At 39.3% G+C, this 18,130-nt stretch overlaps 1 protein-coding gene across 4 annotated transcripts in view; it reads left to right on the top strand.

Moving 5' to 3' along the window:
- The window catches only part of mmp16.L (matrix metallopeptidase 16 L homeolog), a 194,306-nt gene that overhangs the window by 156,396 nt on the left and 19,780 nt on the right, over positions 1-18,130 (top strand).

Here is an 18,130-nt window from a genome sequence, read left to right as displayed (position 1 = left end):
AAAGAGTTACTATGGGGCATTTACAACTTGCATGGCAGAGTGTAAGGTGCAAAAATGGATGAAATCTGCCAAGTTCATTTTACTTTGTGCCCTGGCTGGTAGATGCTCGTAGGGTTGATACCTCCATCTTTAGCTGTGGGACTGGGGCATATACACGGGACTCCACTTGTAAACTGGTGAGATCCTTTACTATACACCAATATATTCTCTATTATTTTGAGGCACATAGATGCCAACCCTCCCCACACTTCCTCTTCCCTAATTTGCACATCATTCAGATGCAGTGTGAGCAGGGGAGGCCAAAACAGGCCTTTTACTTAACCTTTCCTATGTTAGTTGGTAAGGAAAGTGCTGCTTTGCACCTGCCAGAACTGGACTCTGCACCTAAAATCTGGCACAATGTCGAGAGTGCAGCCAGAGCCTGGACGGAAGATCTTTTACCCACAGAATGATTGGTAGCTATGTAATATACTCATACCTAAAAAATATACTCAAACAGTATTATATCTTAGTTATCAGCACTAACTATGGCTGATGTTCTGTTGCCTTCAAAGGGCCAATCAAAATTTCCCAGCCAGCCTGATTGATGAGCCGACTAATATCCAAGTCTTCTGGTGGGCTCATCTCCACCATACACACACCGAATATCGGATGGAAATTTGTTTTGTACAATATTATCGATGCGTCTATGGCCACCTTTAGTGTTAGAGCTCAGTGCTGCGCTCTAATTCCCCAGTTCAATGTTGCCCAGAAGTAAGACAACGGAAAGCAGACATTTCGGAAAGATTTGTTATAAATGTCAGCAAAACTAGAACTTTTTACCCATCAAAACAAATGTGGCAGTGAAATAACTCATGAGGGGTTTGCTCATGTCTTGTGCTTAGACCTAACAAGTTGGTTCCCTGCTGTCTTTATTGTCACTGACAAACTGCAACAGCAGGACAGGGAAGAGACTGTAAGGTTTAGCTTCACCCAGACTGATTTCCTCACCTTGTGAATGGCTTTAATATTACTGAACAGTGTCTTTCTGTACCATCTCGTGCAGGGTATTGATTTACCAGCCTCAGTAATGTCTTTTTAGTGGAATCAGAACGACAGTTTGAATTTAAACATATACTGAACCAGTGTTTTTAAGTATATAGTTTTATTGGTTTAAGCTTTTTCATTGCTAAAAAGAAAACAAAAGGCAGAATAGGGAAATCAAAAATGTGCTTGTCCAGCTTTTACCTTTGTTGATTTGTTGCAAGATGAGTGTTAATTCATAGAGAAATTAAACATTAAACATTTTTTGTAGAAAACATTGAAAGAAGAAGGAAAGGAACAATGACTGGGGTTTCTAAATGTTTGTCACGCCGTATTGATTTTAATTGTTTACTTGACACCCCAGAAAAGTGCTCATGTTTACTTAAAACTGCACCTGCCTAGGATACTTCTATAGGAGCTCCACACAGTAATCCTCTTCATCTCTCTCTCTCTCTCTCTCTCTCTCTCTCTCTCTCTCTCTCTCTCTCTCTCTCTCTCTCTCTCTCTCTCTCTCTCTCTCTCTCTCTCTCTCTCTCTCTATATATTAAAAAATTCTGATATGTAAGCACCCGAGGGCCACCTCCCAAAAGCTGCCTCCCTAGGAACAGGTCCTCTGGTTGGTGTGTGTGTGTGTGTGTATATATACACACACACACACACCAACCAGAGGACCTGTTCCTAGGGAGGCAGCTTTTGGGAGGTGGCCCTCGGGTGCTTACATATCAGAATTTTTTAAAAAAATAAATAAAAGTATGCTGCCCCAGTCACCATGGAATATGCTGGGGGGGGTGAAGGCAGAAGTGACATCACATGTGCGTGTGACATCACATTGTAATATGTGTAATATCTAGGGCAGTGATCCCCAACCATTAGCTCGTGAGCAACATGTTACTCTCCAACCCCTTGGATGTTGCTCCCAGTGGCCTCAAAACAGGTGCTTATTTTTGAATTCCAGGCTTGGAGGCAAGTTTTGGTTGTATAAAACCAGGTGTACTGCCAAACAGAGCCTCAATGTAGGTTGACTATCCACATAGGGCCTACTAAATGGCCAATCACAGCACTTATTTGGCACTCCAAGAACATTTTTCATGCTTGTGTTGCTCCCCAACTCCTTTTACTTCTGAATGTTGATCAGGGGTTCAAAAGGTTGGGGATCCCTGATCTAGTGTGACACCAGACTTATTGACAGCCCTGCCCAGGCCAGTGCACCTTTCAGCATCACCACAGGGTCTCAGGTTAATAAATATACCCACTAGGGGGTGCCTAACATTTTTGGCACCCCTTGCGGTTATCTCTTTCTTTCTCTTTTAAAGGCCATGTAAAATATCGAACTGATGCAGAGATTCCCTTTCATAAGATATCTGCCCACACACCTACAGTAGGTACAAACACACATTGACACTAAAGATATACATCTTCTTCCCACTTTATTGGATCTACATTTCTATGCACTGAAATCCTATCCAGCATCAGTTTCACCAGTAGGTTCACCAGTTGGTATAATAAGGGTAAATGCCTATTAAAACACTCAGACTATTGAAATAATTCACAAAACCACAGATGTGACTTTAATTCACCCTGACCCTTACAAGATTAACCAGCACATCATTATCTTATAGCTAACTGCCCATTTGGATATGTTCCTGACAGTCACATTATTCTTGTAATATTCTGGCCCTGTCTTTGCGAAGGCCTCACAGTAGAGTTATCAGTAGTGTTATGGGGCCCCAGCTTGCTAAAGATGGGAAATCTATCATGGGACACATTATTTGTAAACAATGGGCAAATTTGCACCTGGGCAGTAACCCATGGTAACCAATAAGATCATTGCTTTCAGTGTTCAATTTGCAGCTGGCTGAAAAAAGCTAATCACTGATTGGTTGCTATGGGTTACTGCCCAGGTGCAAATTTGCCCATTGTTTATAAATGAGCCCCAGGTATTTTGAATGACAGGCAATTAGTACAAGAATCCTCCTCCCCCCCCCCCAAAAAAAATAATACATCAAAACTTTCATGCTCTGTCCCTTGTATAGAGAAAGTCAAGCCCCAGGGATATGATAGTAATATGTTATCCACTGTTTGCCTTTGAGAGCAACACAATACCTGTTTTATTATATGATCAATAAACAATAGAATGAGTTGCGCGCAGACGATTCCATGTCTAGCCGCCTTGCTCTTTTACAAAACAGACATGCCCCATCTAAACGAGATACTTTTTTTTATTCCTACTGTACTGAAAAACAAAACATCTGTCCTTGAAGGGTAAATAGGATTGCAGCTATTTTACTGGAGGAAGACTGAAATCGTTTTGCAGTTTGATGTTCTCAGCAATGAGCTTCTCCCCCGTTTGGCTTATTTTACAAGCGTATAAGTGAGATTCCAGATTTGGCACATCCCTTTAGGAAGTAAATTAAAGCTATGAAACGTTCACAGCTCTGAAATGAAAATACTTACAATGTGCTCAGCGGAACTGTGCAGAACATAAACTGAAAGTGCTGGCAAACCGAGGAAATTCACTTTGATTTACTCGTTACTTCTGTGCCCAGTGTACGTTTAATTGAAGCTAGCATTTGTGAGCCTTTAGATCTTTGGAAAAAATCAAAGCTGAGCTGTAAATATGAGATGCAATGTTGGCTTTTGGTAGGATAGAGAGGGAATTTGTCCTTAGCCTCTAGCACCAGTGGGGCCCCTGGGCAAAGGGCATATTGTTCTTTATATATTGTGCAAGTGCAATTCTTGGCACAGGCATAACTCCCAACTGTCTTGTTTTTCACGGGACAGTCCTGATTTTGACAGCTCAACTGGCAGTCCTAGATTGGTACTGAAATGTCCCAGCTTTCTCTTTGATCTCACGCACTGAGCAGCCAGAAAAATATATAACGTTTCTGACTTAATTGGCTTTTGGCAGAGAGCCCAGAATATGAGGCAGGTGCACTTCGATACTTTTGTAACAATTTAAGATAAACAAAGAAACAATTGTAACAATTTAAGATAAGCAGGTCTCTTGGGGAAACTGTGACTTGCAGCTTAAAGAACAATTCACATTAGCAAAACTGTAATGACACATAAAAACCACAGAAAAGTGATCAAACTTTCATAACCTTCCAAATTTTGTAAAATGAACATCGTAATTACGGGGTGTGGCCACAAAAAACAGACGAGGTCTAACAAATTTCGATGCACGGAGCGTGGCAAATCTTTCTGTCCCTCTTTCTATTTCCAAAATGTGAGGTATGGCAGAGGTATGGGACTTGTTATCTAGAATGCTCAGGACCTGGGGGTTTATTTTTGTAATTTGGATCTTCATACCTTTAAGTTTTCTAAAAAAAAATATTTAAATATTAAATAAACCCAGTATGATTGCTTAGCTTCCAATTAAGTACAAGGTACTGTTTTATTATTATAGAGAAAAGGGAAATCACTTTTAAAAATTTTAATTATTTGATTAAACCTGAGTCTCTGGGAGTACAAGCAAGTTTGCACTCATAAATAAACTATATAGGTTGAAGAAGCAAGGTACCCTAGAGTTTTATGCCTGCTACTGACCAGGCATTCTGTCCAGGATTCCCTTTGCAACCTGCTACCCAGACACATACGAAATTGCATGTAAATAGAAGATTTTCTGCCCGTGTTCTGCTTATTTTAAAACATAACTTGCGCCGAGCAGCAGGTAGAACATTTTGCATTTGGTGCAATAGTGCTGGAATTCTCGGAGAAAAGCTGTACTGTTGGAAAAAACTAGATAATGCAGATATATATATATATATATATATATATATATATATATATATATATATATATATATATATATATATAAGGGATGCACAGAATCCATTATTTTAGGATTCGAACAATCCCGAATCCTTTTTGAAAGATTCAACCAAATGGCAAACCAAATCCCAACCCTAATTTGCATATGTATATTAGGGAAACAAGGGGGAAAGAGTTTGTGTGACGAAAAGTCACTCTATTTTTCAGACTCGGTTCGACCAAGCACTTGGATTCGGCTAAATCCGAATTGTGCTCAAAAAGGCATCCAGGAATCTTGGCATCTCTTACAGTCCCTCTTTTGACAGCTCAAACTGCAGTCCTGTGTTTGTACTGGAAAGTGCCAATTTCTATGCACTGGACAGCCAAAAAGATGTTTCTAACTTAATTGGCTCTTGGCAGAGAGCCCAGAATAGATACTTAAGATACAGTTTTGTCCCTTGGGAGAAGTTAGACTCAGCTTAAAGGGCAGTTCACCTTCATTAGTAAAACTGTAATAAAACATAAGAACTACAGAAATGTGTTCAAACTTTAATAATCTGGCAAATTTTGTAAAATGGGCATGGTAATAAGGGGGTGCTGTACAAAAAGGGGCGTGGTCAAAATTTGAGCTCCCTTTTTCCGTTTCCAGAATGTTGGGAGGTATGTTTATTGGACTAAACAGGGCAAAATCTGAAAATGAACATAAAGTCACATTCTACTGTTCTTTCAAACACATATAAGCAGCCCACTGAGAAGTCCTCTGTATAAGCAAAACCCTTCCCACAGCTACTGCCTGTTAGGCTTTGAGATAAGGAGCAGCTTGTTACACAAAAGTTTTCCAGTGGATTGGTGATTTATTCCTAATTAAGACAACAGGCAAAAAGTATGTTCAGCGCAAGTCCTATTCATCAAACTAATGTTGGAAAAGGGAGAGTACAGCTCATTTAACAGCTGCCCGATACTTTCATCATATACACATCAGGGATGTCCAGCCTGTAGTTCTTCAGCTGGTAGTTGACAAACAGAGCTGCATGTTTCAGATCCCTAATTCGTGTACACCCCCACCCCCCCAGTGTCTTAATTTAGGGACACCACATTTCCAGCATTGCAAGGGAACCCCTGTTTTTTAATCTGCACCTGCTATGATAAGAAGAGAGATGCTGCCTTTCTACAGCTGTGAAAAATATGACTTGAATGCCTCATCTTTTAGAAGGCCTGTCTCTCGGCTAAAGTGGGAAGGGAGAAGGAGCAGTAAAACACATGAGTGAGCAGTATACTGGAAATGATTATTTCTATCAATGGTATATCAGTTTTTTCAGCTGACAAACAATAGGACCATATTGCAGAGGGTAATTGAATAAAGTCTCCTCTGACTTAAAGCCTTGATTTACTGGATCGTTGTGAATGTGTCTTTGCTTCTGGGACCGGCTGTTGGCAAACAGGGATCTATCAATCGTGCAGTTTTTCCACCTCCATATGTGCAAACATTCCTCAATATATTCTTCCTCTTTATTCCACTTCACTGATATCCGACTGCTGCACTAGCTTTTCTGAGAATACTCCAGTCAGACACTCTGATGCATGTCTGGTAGAGAAGTTCTCCTTATGCCCTCGTGCTTGTCTCTCCCTTGCTGTCCTTTAAATAAAATACTGCCCAACTCATCAGTCTTCATAGTCTTCAGTTATGTAGACCACGGCCTATTCCAGGGCATTATTGTACTCAACTGTAATTATTATTATAATTATTATTTCTCTTCCATTCTGTAGCAAAGGGAATTTCTTTGCCAGGTATAGAACCTTTCAGCTCTCAAGAGCCTTAATGCTTTTAGTCAAGTAAATAAGAGGTATAAAGGTATAATAAGAGGATAGATGTAAATAAGACGCAAATACAGGTATGGGACCTGTTATCCAGAATGCTTAGGGGCTTTCCAAGTAACGGATCTTTCCATCATTTGGATCTTTATACTTTAAGTCTACTAGAAAATCGTGTAAACGTTAAATAAAGGTTGGCTTCTAATAAGGATTAATTATATCTTAGTTGGGATCAAGTACAGGGTACTGTTTTATTATTACAGAGAAAAAGGAAATCATTTTGAAAAATGTGGTTTATTTGGATAAAATGGAGTCTATGGGAGACAACCTTTCCATAATTAGCAGCTCTCTGGATAATGTGTTTCCTGATAACGGATCCTATACCTGTATAATGAATATTTATAAAGTGCAACAGAGGTTTCTATACAAAGACTCAATGCTCAGTCTGGAGGGTCAGTGCCCTCCCCAATCATATATGTAAAGAAAAGCTGGCACAACAGGGTATCTGAAAGCGGGGACAACCCCCTTTGTGTTTAATGGGGTTGCTCACATTTACATTCATTTTTAGTACGATGTTGACAATGATATGCTGAGAAAAATTACAATAAGTCTTTATTTTTAACGGTTTTCCAGTTATTTATTTATTTTTTTGTTTAGCAGCTTTCTAGTTTGGTATTTCAGCAGCTATCTGGTTGCTATGGTCTTATTTTCCCTAGCACCCAGGTAGTGGTATGAAAGAGACTGGAATACATATAAGAAGAGGACTGAAAATAAGTAATACAAAGTAACAATAAAAATAAAATTGTAGCCTCACAGAACAATCTTTTTATGCTTGTTAGGGTCAGTGACCCCTAGTTGAAAGCTGGAAGGAGGTAGAATAGGAAGGCACATACCTCCCTAGCAACCAGGCAGTGGTTTGAAAGAGACTGGAAGACATATAAGAGGGGGACTGATGGGGGAAGATGAGTAATACAAAGTAACAATAAAATTGTAGCCTCACAGACCAATCGTTTTATGCTTGCTAGGGTCGGTGACCCCTAGTTGAAAGCTGGAAAGAGGAAGGCAAATAACTCAGTTACTGTAAAGTGCAAATAATGAAGACTGATTGCAGAGTTGCTAGGATTAGGATATTCTGTAATATACTAAAAGGTGAACTGCCCGTTAATAAACGTGATGCAATGTTTCAGGGGCATTATATTAATTTTATATTTTATATACTTTCCCTTCCCCAGTATTATACCATGCTCAGTACAGTTGCATTATATATATTATGCCCTAGTCAGAACTAGGCTCCCCTGTTTGCCACCACTGAGCTTTATGCCTAGCACCAACTTTGGACAGGGGTGCCAGTGCTAAACTCATAGGATTTTTATCTGGCCCTTTGCCCATAATAAATCATGGTAAACCTTTGCTTTTTTAATGGGATCTGGTTGTTGAATGGCTTCTATTAAAGGTATCTATTATCTCAGCCATAAAGTATGACAGAACTGCTGCTTTGTGTTCTTCGAACTGCCGGCACAAACTGCAGTTTCATTAGCGAATTACTTTTTCCCAAAACATCTCTAATATTATGCACTGTTCCTGCCCAAATATAAGCTTTAGCTTTGACAAAATAGATTTATAGAGGGGAGGAAAGAGTCAATCCTTGGTGACTGGGGTATAGAAAAAGAAGATGCCCCCAACAAACTGTTGCCCTGAGGCCGTGGCTGGAAAATTAGAACTTTCCCACAACTTCATGGGCAGATCCTGTCATTCATAGCTGTGTTACAGGCGCTGGGTTTTTAAGCGGCTTGCTAGGAATCAATATTTAATTACTTATGTTTGCAATATTTGACATTAATTAAAATTATTGATGTGTTACTCTTGCTCTCTGCATTTCGTTGCTCTGGGTTCTGCGCGTTTCATTTATTTTACCACATTTGTAATGTAATACGTCTTCACTTGGGATAACATCTGAGCGTGACCCCGGAGGATTTTCGTATGCCTCAGTGCTGCCATGTTTGCTTGAGGCCAAAACAGACATTTCTGATTTCATCAGTAATCTTTATAAGGGCTCTTACTGACGATCGGTTGAAGCTGCGCTCCCCTGCATTCCGTTTTCTGCGTTCAGCCGCAGGGGAGCGCAGGAATAGACGCATTCAATTTTTTTTCAATGGGGCTGTACTCTCACAGGCGCGTGTAGGCGCCGAACGCAAGTTGAGACGCAACATGCTGCATTTTTCCTGCTTTCAGCGCCTGTGTGAGTACAGCGCCAATGAAAAAAACCTAATGCGTCTATTCCTGCGCTACCCTGCGGCTGAACGCAGAAAAACGGAAAGCAGGGGAGCGCACCTTCAAACGTTCGTCAGTAAGAGCCCTAAGGCAGGGACATCTGTGTTTCATAAGCAAATCACTCACTGGCCTTTTCTATAACTAGTGCCATGATAAGAGTTTGGTGGGGAACTATACATAAATACATGCAATATTACAGCAAGGCTTTAAATGCTAAATTATTTAATAAACAGTTCCTATGCTGACCCACACCCCAATCTAGTGCCCAGGAACAGTGTCATTAAATCATTTAGATTACACTCAACGAGATGGGAGAAAAAACTATTTATTTTGTATAAATACACAGTTTTAAAGGTCCCTAAGGGGATCATACAATTAGCGGATGCACAGGGGTTGTAGACCATACGATTAAATACAGAATATCGTCATGATTTATATATTTGGGGTGCTAGTCTTTTGCTTTTTTCAGTTTCAGGATCCATTGTCCAGAAACCCATTGTACAGAATGCTCCAAATTAACGGGAGGTCATAGCCTATAGACTCAATTTTAATCACATAATTCTAAATTTTAAAACATATTTAATTTCCCTCTGTAATAATAAAACAGTAATTGGTCCCAATTAAGTATAATAATTCCTTATTGGGTGCAAAACAATCCTACTGGGTTTGTTGAATGTTTAAATATTAAAGTATAATATATCCGTTATCCGGAAAACACCAGATCCCATTCCTGTAATTCAAATTTTTTTTAAATTTTCCTTTTTCCTTGTAGTAATGAAACAGTACCTTGTACATGATCCCAACTAAGCTATAATTAATCCTTACTGGATGGGTTTAATTAATTTTAAAATGATTTTATAGTCAACTTAAGGTTTAGAGATTCAAATCTTGGAAAGATCTGTTATCCAGAAAACCCCAGGTCCCAAGCATTCTGGATAACAGGTCCCATGCCTGTATAAACATACAGGATCGATAGATATATGATAGATAGACCGTATATACTCGAGTATAAGCTGAGTTTTTCAGTCCCCAAAATATGCTGAAAAACTCTACCTCGGCTTATACTCGGGTCAAGTGCAAAAACGGTCGCCGGCATCTAAGAATAGTCGCCGGCGCCTAAGAATAGTCACTGGCGTCCAAGAATAGTCACCGGTGTCCAAGAATAGTCTCCAAGAATATTCGCCGGCGTCCAAGAATGGTCGCCGGCATCCAAAAACGAGACGCCGGCACCTCCAATGGGAGCAGAAACCCTCAATTTTTTGATTGAAACTTACCAGAAGCTGCTGCATTTCTCACCCTCGGCTTATACTCGAGTCAATAAGCTTTCCCATTTTTTTGGAGGTAAAATTAGGTACCTCGGCTTATACTCGGGACGGCTTATACTCGAGTATATACGGTAGATTGATAAATAGAGTGATAAATAAATTGTAGCGCTTTATGAATAAAACTATACCTCTGTTAGACATATGTAGGGAAAATACAAATATAGAAGGTCCGTTCATCTTGTTCAAAAAAACATTAAAGTTGGTTTAAAAATTGTATAAATCAAACTTTCTCACAACTAAAAACATTTCACGACTACATGAGATTTTACACAGCTTTATACTGGAATGAAGTAGGAAATCATAGGACATTATAGGGGGTTATTTATCAAAGGTTGAGTTTTAGAGGTTTGTGAGGTTTATTATACCTCGAATGAATGTTTTTTAATTTAAGGAAAAACTTAAATGTAAGAAACTCGAATCAGCGAATTTGGTTTAAAACCCAAAAACTCTAATTAATTGAGTTTTCCGCAGGAATTAATCGAGTTTTCAAACGTCATGAAGGCTACAAACATCTTTAAATAGTCCAAGGGACATCTGCCATTGACTTCTACATGACCTTGATAGGTTTTAGCTGGAGTATTTTCAGATTCGTGCTATGTCCAGCTTCGGGGGTTTTTTTTACAAAAACCTAAAAATTCAAGTTTTCTTTTATAAAACCCAGAAAAATTTGAGTTGTGTTTTTTTTTAACCTGAAATGTTTTTGTTTGAAAACTACCTTTAAAAGATTTGAATTTTCTGGGAAAACACAACCTTTGATAAATAACCCCTTAAATGCGATACTGATATTATTGTGTTATCTGATAAAGTGTCCTTTCAAGTTATTGTATGTCACTGGGACAACCCAACCCATATGGGACTGGAATTAGATTTTGAAATGGTAGCAGCCCCAGAAAAAACAATATTCAGCACTTTGTTGTGATTTTTGTTAATTGAATTCCTTCCTCCCCATTGACGTCTGCTTCTGTCAGTTTCAATTTTGGTTTGTTTAAGGAATGGAAACCCACGAATGCTGCTTGCAAAGTCGTTTGCTTGTATTTCTAACTAAATTGCTGCATTAATTGCAGTAGGCCTGACTAGTAGAATTTCTAGTAGAGTAGAATTTCTCCTCTGTTCATGGTTTATAAAGAGGACCCTGCATGACAAAGATGGCTGCCTTTATAACTGTACATTAGTGATGGGCGAATTTGGGCCATGAAATTTATGCAGCTGGCGCGAATTTGCGTATTTTGCAAATATATTTGCAAAATTGCAGCGAAAATTCGCCTGCATCAAAGTTCTTTAAACGCCGGGCGTCAATTCCGATGGCAGCGTCAATTGTGACGCCAGCGACAATTAGAAAGACACGCATTGACTTTAATGTGCGGCAAAAGTCGCCGGCGTTGGAATTGTTGACGGCGTAAATTTTGACGCCCAAGAGTTTTCCACCCATTATGTGGGAAATTCACTAATTTTGTGGCGAAACGGTCAAAATTTACACCGGCGACTTTTGACGCACATTAAAGTAAATGAGCATCCGTCTAATTGTCGCCGGCGTCAAAAGAACTTTGACACAGGTGAATTTTCGCAGCAATTTTGCACGTTTATTCGCCAGCGGTGAAACGTGCGAATTCGTGCCTGGCGAATAAATTCGTCCATCACTACTGTACATGATTTCTAGCCACATTGGATACATGTGTAATATCAATAGCACACACAAATGATACACGTCAGTGTTGTATAGTGTTCATTTGTAATCTCACAAATAGTTACACAACCTACAATCAGAATCTCATGCTTTTCATGTCACTATCCATTAAACATGTGTTTGCCCCATTTAATAGATAGGAAAGAATATTCTCTTGGTCTCAGTAGTGCCGTCAGCTAATCCTTGCGCACTTTCCTTGATATTACACTTACAGGCATTTATTTCGGGCACGACATAATAATGTTTTGTGACACTTACAGGCCTGAGTGAACTGTTTCAGCACAGAAAAGCTTAATACTCTAATGCCTTTTGGCATTTCTTTTGTTGTTTAAGGTCAAGTCTTATGGATAATATACAAGACCCTTGAGGCTCTGGTGCCCAACATGCAGTTATCTGTAAATAAATTATGTCTTTATAAAAAATGATTACTTTTTTTAGAATCAAAGAGCAATATGCTGTTTCCACATCAGAATTGTTGGCGTGGATGCTAAAGATTGCATTATACAGTAGATCCTTGCTCAGCGGCAGCCAAACCATTGATGGGGGTTAAAAGTGACTTATTTTAGCATTAAGAATAAATGTAAAGGTATAGGAAACCCGTTATCCAGAAAGCTCCAAATTACAGAAAGGCGGTTTCCTCTATTTTAACTGAATACAGGTAGGAGATCTGTTATCCGTAAACCCATTATCCAGATACCTCCTAATTATGGAAAGGCCATCACCCCATTTTAAACAAATAATTCAAATTTTTCAAAATGAATTTCTTTTTCTCTGTAATAATAAAACAGTAGCTTGTACTTGATCCAAACTAAGAAAATAGTGTGTTATTGGAAGCAAAACAATCCTACTGCGTTTATATAAATGTTTAAAATATTTTTTAGCAGCTTTAAGGTAGGAAGATCCGAATTACGGAAAGATCCCTTATCTGGAAACCCCCAGGTCCCAAGCATTCTGGATAACAGATCCCATTCCTGAAATGCAAATTCCTTTTAACTTGTACAGGTATGGGAACTATTATCCAGATTGCTCGGGATCTGGGGCTTTCCGGATAACAGATCTTTCTGTAATTTGGATCTTCATACCTTAAATCATTTAATAACCCCAATAGGCTGGTTTTGCTTCCAATAAGGATTAATTATATCTTAGTTTGGATCAAGTACAAGGTACTGCTTTATTATTACAGAGAAAAAGCAAATAATTATTTATTATTTGGATAAAATGGAGTCTATGGAAGATGCCCATTCCATAATTCCGAATTTTCTGGATAATGGGTTTCCAGATAGCGGATCCCATACCTGTAGTCATGAAACAGCACCTTGTACTTGATCCCAGCTAAGATATAATTAATCCTATTGGGTTTAATTAATTTAAATGATTTTTTAGTTGACTTAAGATATGGAGATCAAAATTACAGAAAGATCCCTCATCCGGAGAACTCCAGGTCACAAGCATTCTGGATAACAGGTCACATACCTGTATAATTAGAAAAAGCTTTCATTCAATATCTCTGTAGCATGACTGTAAGGGGAAATTTTTGGGAAATATGTTCCCTTTCCAGTAGAATAATGGCTAAAATGTTGTTTATAACCTCTGTGTGTCCTTGTCATGTCAGATGTAACTGATCTGTGAAGGGGCAGCACATAAAGAAGCAAAGTTTTGTTTTTTTAATTTAATTAGATTAGATTTTTCTAGTCTAGTTAGAATAAAGAAAACATCTGTCTCCTTGGCTGCTATAGGCTATAGGTTACCGCACTAAACTATGTTTTTCTTACAAAAGTGTAGTTTTCAATGCAGCATGGATCTTTAGAACCTTAAGGGGAAAAGCGTGAGATAAATAACAAGTTGTTTGTTTGTTGTCTTTTCCAATATGGAGCTTGCTATTATTTTATTCTGAAAAATGCATGTTCTTGTATTATTAAAGGGGACACTGTTGCTATCATAAAACATTCATTAAACATTTGTAGTCAATTTTTAATACGCCTGTTTCATAGAACCTGCATTATTTTATTCTTACATTTGTTTTTATATATAAAGATTTGTTGGCGAATCCCTCTGCCTAACCTTTTCTTTCCAACCAATAAAGTGTTGCTGTGAATCACTTAGAGGCAGATTTATCAAGCGTCGAATTTCGAACTTGAAATTACTTCGAAATTCGACCATCGAATTTAAATACTTCGATATTCGAATTCGAAGTTTTTTCAGCAAATTTGGCAATCGATCATTCGAATTAAAATTGTTCCATCGAACGATTAAATCCTTCGAATCGAACGATTCGAAGGATTTCAGCGTTCGATCGAAGGATTGTAATTCGATGTGTAAAGGCTTGGAAAAAGTTTGTAGAAGGTCCCCATAGGCTAACATAGCAATTCAGCAGGTTTAATTTGGCAAAGTTATGAAGTCGAAGTTTTTTTAAAGAGACAATACTTTTATCGAATATTCAAATATTCAAACTACCATATATACTCGAGTATAAGCCGACCCGAGTATAAGCCAAGGTACCTAATTTTACCCACGAAAACTGGGAAAACTTATTGACTCTAGAATAAGCCTAGACACAACTACAGCCCTATCTCCCAGCAGCGCACATTCTGCCAAAGCGACCCCCCCAGCGATCAACCGGACTTCTTTGCAAAGTTGATGGTGACAGAGAATTGCCAAACGGATTACTGTGTGCATTGTCCCACTGTCCCACTACCATGTGCAGAGGGTGCTGTGTGATATTGCCATCACTGTTAATCTTTCGTATAACCAACAGATGGCGCTGTGTGATATTGCCATCACTGTTAATCATTCATATAACCAACAGAGGGTGCCGTGTGATATTGCAGTCACTGTTATTCTTTCATATAACCAACAGAGGGCGCTGTGTGATATTGCCATCACTGTTAATCCTTCATATAACCAACAGAGGGGGCTGTGTGATATTGCAGTCACTGTTAATCTTTCATATAACCAACAGAGGGCGCACTGTTATTCTTTCATAGAACCAACAGATGGCACTGTGTGACATTGCAGTCACTGTTATTCTTTCAAAGAACCAACAGATGGCACTGTGTGATATTGCAGTCACTGTTATTCTTTCATAGAACCAACAGATGGCACTGTGTGATATTGCAGTCACTGTTATTCTTTCATAGAACCAACAGATGGCACTGTGTGATATTACAGTCACTGTTATTCTTTCATATAACCAACAGAGGGCGCACTGTTATTCTTTCAAATAACCAACAGAGGGCGCTGTGTGATATTGCAGTCTCTCCCCAAGCGAACTGTTGGTATAGGAATGATTAAAAGTGACTGCAATCTCAGCTACTGCCCCTGACTCGAGTATAAGCCGAGGTAGACTTTTTCAGCACATTTTGGATGCTGGAAAACTCGGCTTATACGGTATTTTACTTTAAATGGAATTCAAAGTAAATTTGAAGTCGTAGTATCCTATTCGATGGTCGAAGTATCCAAAAAATTACTTCGAATTTCGAATTTTTTTACTTCGAAAATTCCCTCAAATTCACTTCGACTCTTGATAAATCTGCCCCTTAGAGATTTCCTCTGCTCTGACTGTCTGTTTCCAACACAAGTAGGCAATTTGCAAAGCACTGCTGAAACACAGGGACAGCATGGTTTGGTTATTTGCACAAGAAACAGGGTTAGGCTGAGGAAGCACACTAGGAAACCATTTATATAACATGGAAAAAATAACCAATATGAGAAAATGGCTTATTAAGCATCTGTATGGGTGCATGTTTATATGCATGAATATATCACTGACCCTGTTCTCTCTAAGAACCTATAGACCAGTATAATCCTATGTGATCAACAACTGTATGTACCTATGGGAACCAACAGCATACCTCCCAACATTTTGGGGAAAAAAGAGGGAATTTTTTTTTGATCACGCCCATTTTGTGGCCACACCCCCTAATTACCATTTTCATTTTACAAAATTTGGCAGGTTATCAAAGATTGAACATATTTCTGTGTTGTTTTTTTTCCAGTTATTACAGTTTTGCTAATGAAGGTGAATTGCCTTTAAGCTGTGAGTCTAAGTTCTCCCAAGAGACCTGTTTATCTAAATTGTTACAATTTGCTTATCTCAAATTGTTACAAAATTTCTTAAGAATCGATAATGAAGGGCTGGCACATACCAGACCACACTCCATGAATTGATGTAGTAAAAGTATTTATTTAAGCAAAACATCACAGCAAAGCCTAATACGTTTCATGCCTTAGGGGCACTTAGTCATAGGCTGAATAAACATTAGACCATGTAGTCATATTCAAATGAAAAGGGACCAATCAACAACATGTATTCAACCACCAATCCAAACAGGCAGTAACAGGGTCGAACTGGGGGTCCCGGCGCCCACCAGGACTACTGTCCAGGGCCCCCTCCGACCCCCCTGCCTCCCTTCTATGACGCGCCGAGCACACATGCGCGAAGGCGCTGCTCGGCGCATAGAAAAAAAACCTTTTTTCTGTCAAGTACGATCAGGACGGGGGACTGGGTCGGGACCACCGGGTTTTTTCCCGGTATCCCGCCGGGCCAGTCCGACACTGAGCAGTAATTGGAAATAGACCAATCAGAGACATTTTTTGAAAGGCCAATCCAAAACATTGTTGCAAATTAGGTACAACCATTAGTTAAACTATATATAGGATATTAAAGTACAAAAGTTAAAAAATAGAGATATTTTTGCAGAAAAATAGAAGGTCTGTGGCTTGAGCACCTGAACTCCCTGTGCTTTTGGGTAAGTTCACATTTTTCCACTGCATACAAAACTGAACTCCCCCTTTTATAAGCTTCTTAACAAAAGTATCTTAGCTGCACCTGGTAGTTGTTCTAGGCTCTCTGCCAAAAGCCAATTAAGTTAGAAACGTTGTATCTTTTTCTGGCTGTTCAGTGCAGAGAAAGTCGGAACGTTTTAGTACAAATGCTGGACTGTGGGTTGAGCTGTCAAAAGCGGGACTGTCCCGCTGAAAACGGGACAGTTGGGAGGTATTCAATAGTGTGGTAACCAATAGCAGCCACAGCTTACCTATCTGTCAGCAGCTCTTTTTAAACCGAGAAGATCTTTTGGATTCTTTCTACAGTCTGGAACAAATTTATAATGCACAAGGTTACATTTTTTTTTACAGACTTTTCATGGTCAAAGCAGATGCGGACTGATTATTTTTGTAAAGATCTTATTTAATAGGCTTTATATCATAGAAAACATTTGTTGGTTTGTCATTGTCACGTAGCAAAGTGCAACCATTCCCCTTGTAACTGTATAGTTGCACTATCGGCCGTTGCGGCTGTCCTGCCTCTTCTGCTAAATCACATGCAAGTGTGTCTGTTGGTGCAATGGAGCCTGGAGCTACCACCACCCTGAATGTGAAGATAATTCCGGGGTTCCCACAGCAGGCTGCCATTGGCACAACAGAATTGCAGCCCAAGAATCACATACAAACATCATTTTAATGCTGAGTGTCACAACCCCAACGCTGAATATGTTACACACAATGTGCATCCGAGTTGCTACCATTTTAATGCACGGGGAGCAATTGCAGCATCGCAACCCTCTGGGTGGCAGCAATGGCACTGGAATTACATAGTAACATAGTAAGTTAGGTTGAAAAAAAGACAAGCGCCAATCAAGTTCAACCTTTTAAGTCTATATATGCCTAACTGCCAGTTGATCCAGAGGAAGGCGAAAAAAACACATCTGAAGAGAATAAATTCCTTCCTTACTCCAAAATGGCAATTGGACTAGTCCCTGGATCAACTTGTACTATGAGCTATCTCCCATAACCCTGTGTTCCCTCACTTGCTAAACATCATCCAACCCCTTCTTAAAGCTATCTAATGTATCAGCCTGTACGACAGCTCTCACTGTAAAACCCCCTTCCAAATAGCCAGAACCACCAAAAAAATGCCAATTTGCCAATTTGTGACCAAACTTGCACTTGGCACATTGTACTTGCAGTTGTAAATGATGTAGAAGTCCAAGGAGGCTTCTGATGAAGTGATGTATTGGTCACGAAACTTGTTAAGCCACTCTCCCTGCCCGCTTGTATACATTGTTTTAATCTGGACTAATAAAGACAAATTTTTATTTTATATTTGGTTCCACCCTGGATGATTTTTTCTGGTCGCCACCCCATTGTTTGTACTGCCATGAGATGCATTGTCTAATGCCGTACCAGACCGGCACTTTTGTCTGGCAACCGGAAGTTACATCTACCTCCCTGTAACGGCGCTCCCCACTGCTGCTCAGAAGTGCAA

This window comes from Xenopus laevis, chromosome 6L (assembly GCF_017654675.1).
Source record: "Xenopus laevis strain J_2021 chromosome 6L, Xenopus_laevis_v10.1, whole genome shotgun sequence".
NCBI classification, from domain to species: Eukaryota; Metazoa; Chordata; class Amphibia; order Anura; family Pipidae; genus Xenopus; species Xenopus laevis.
This window is presented reverse-complemented; position numbering and strand designations above follow the sequence as displayed.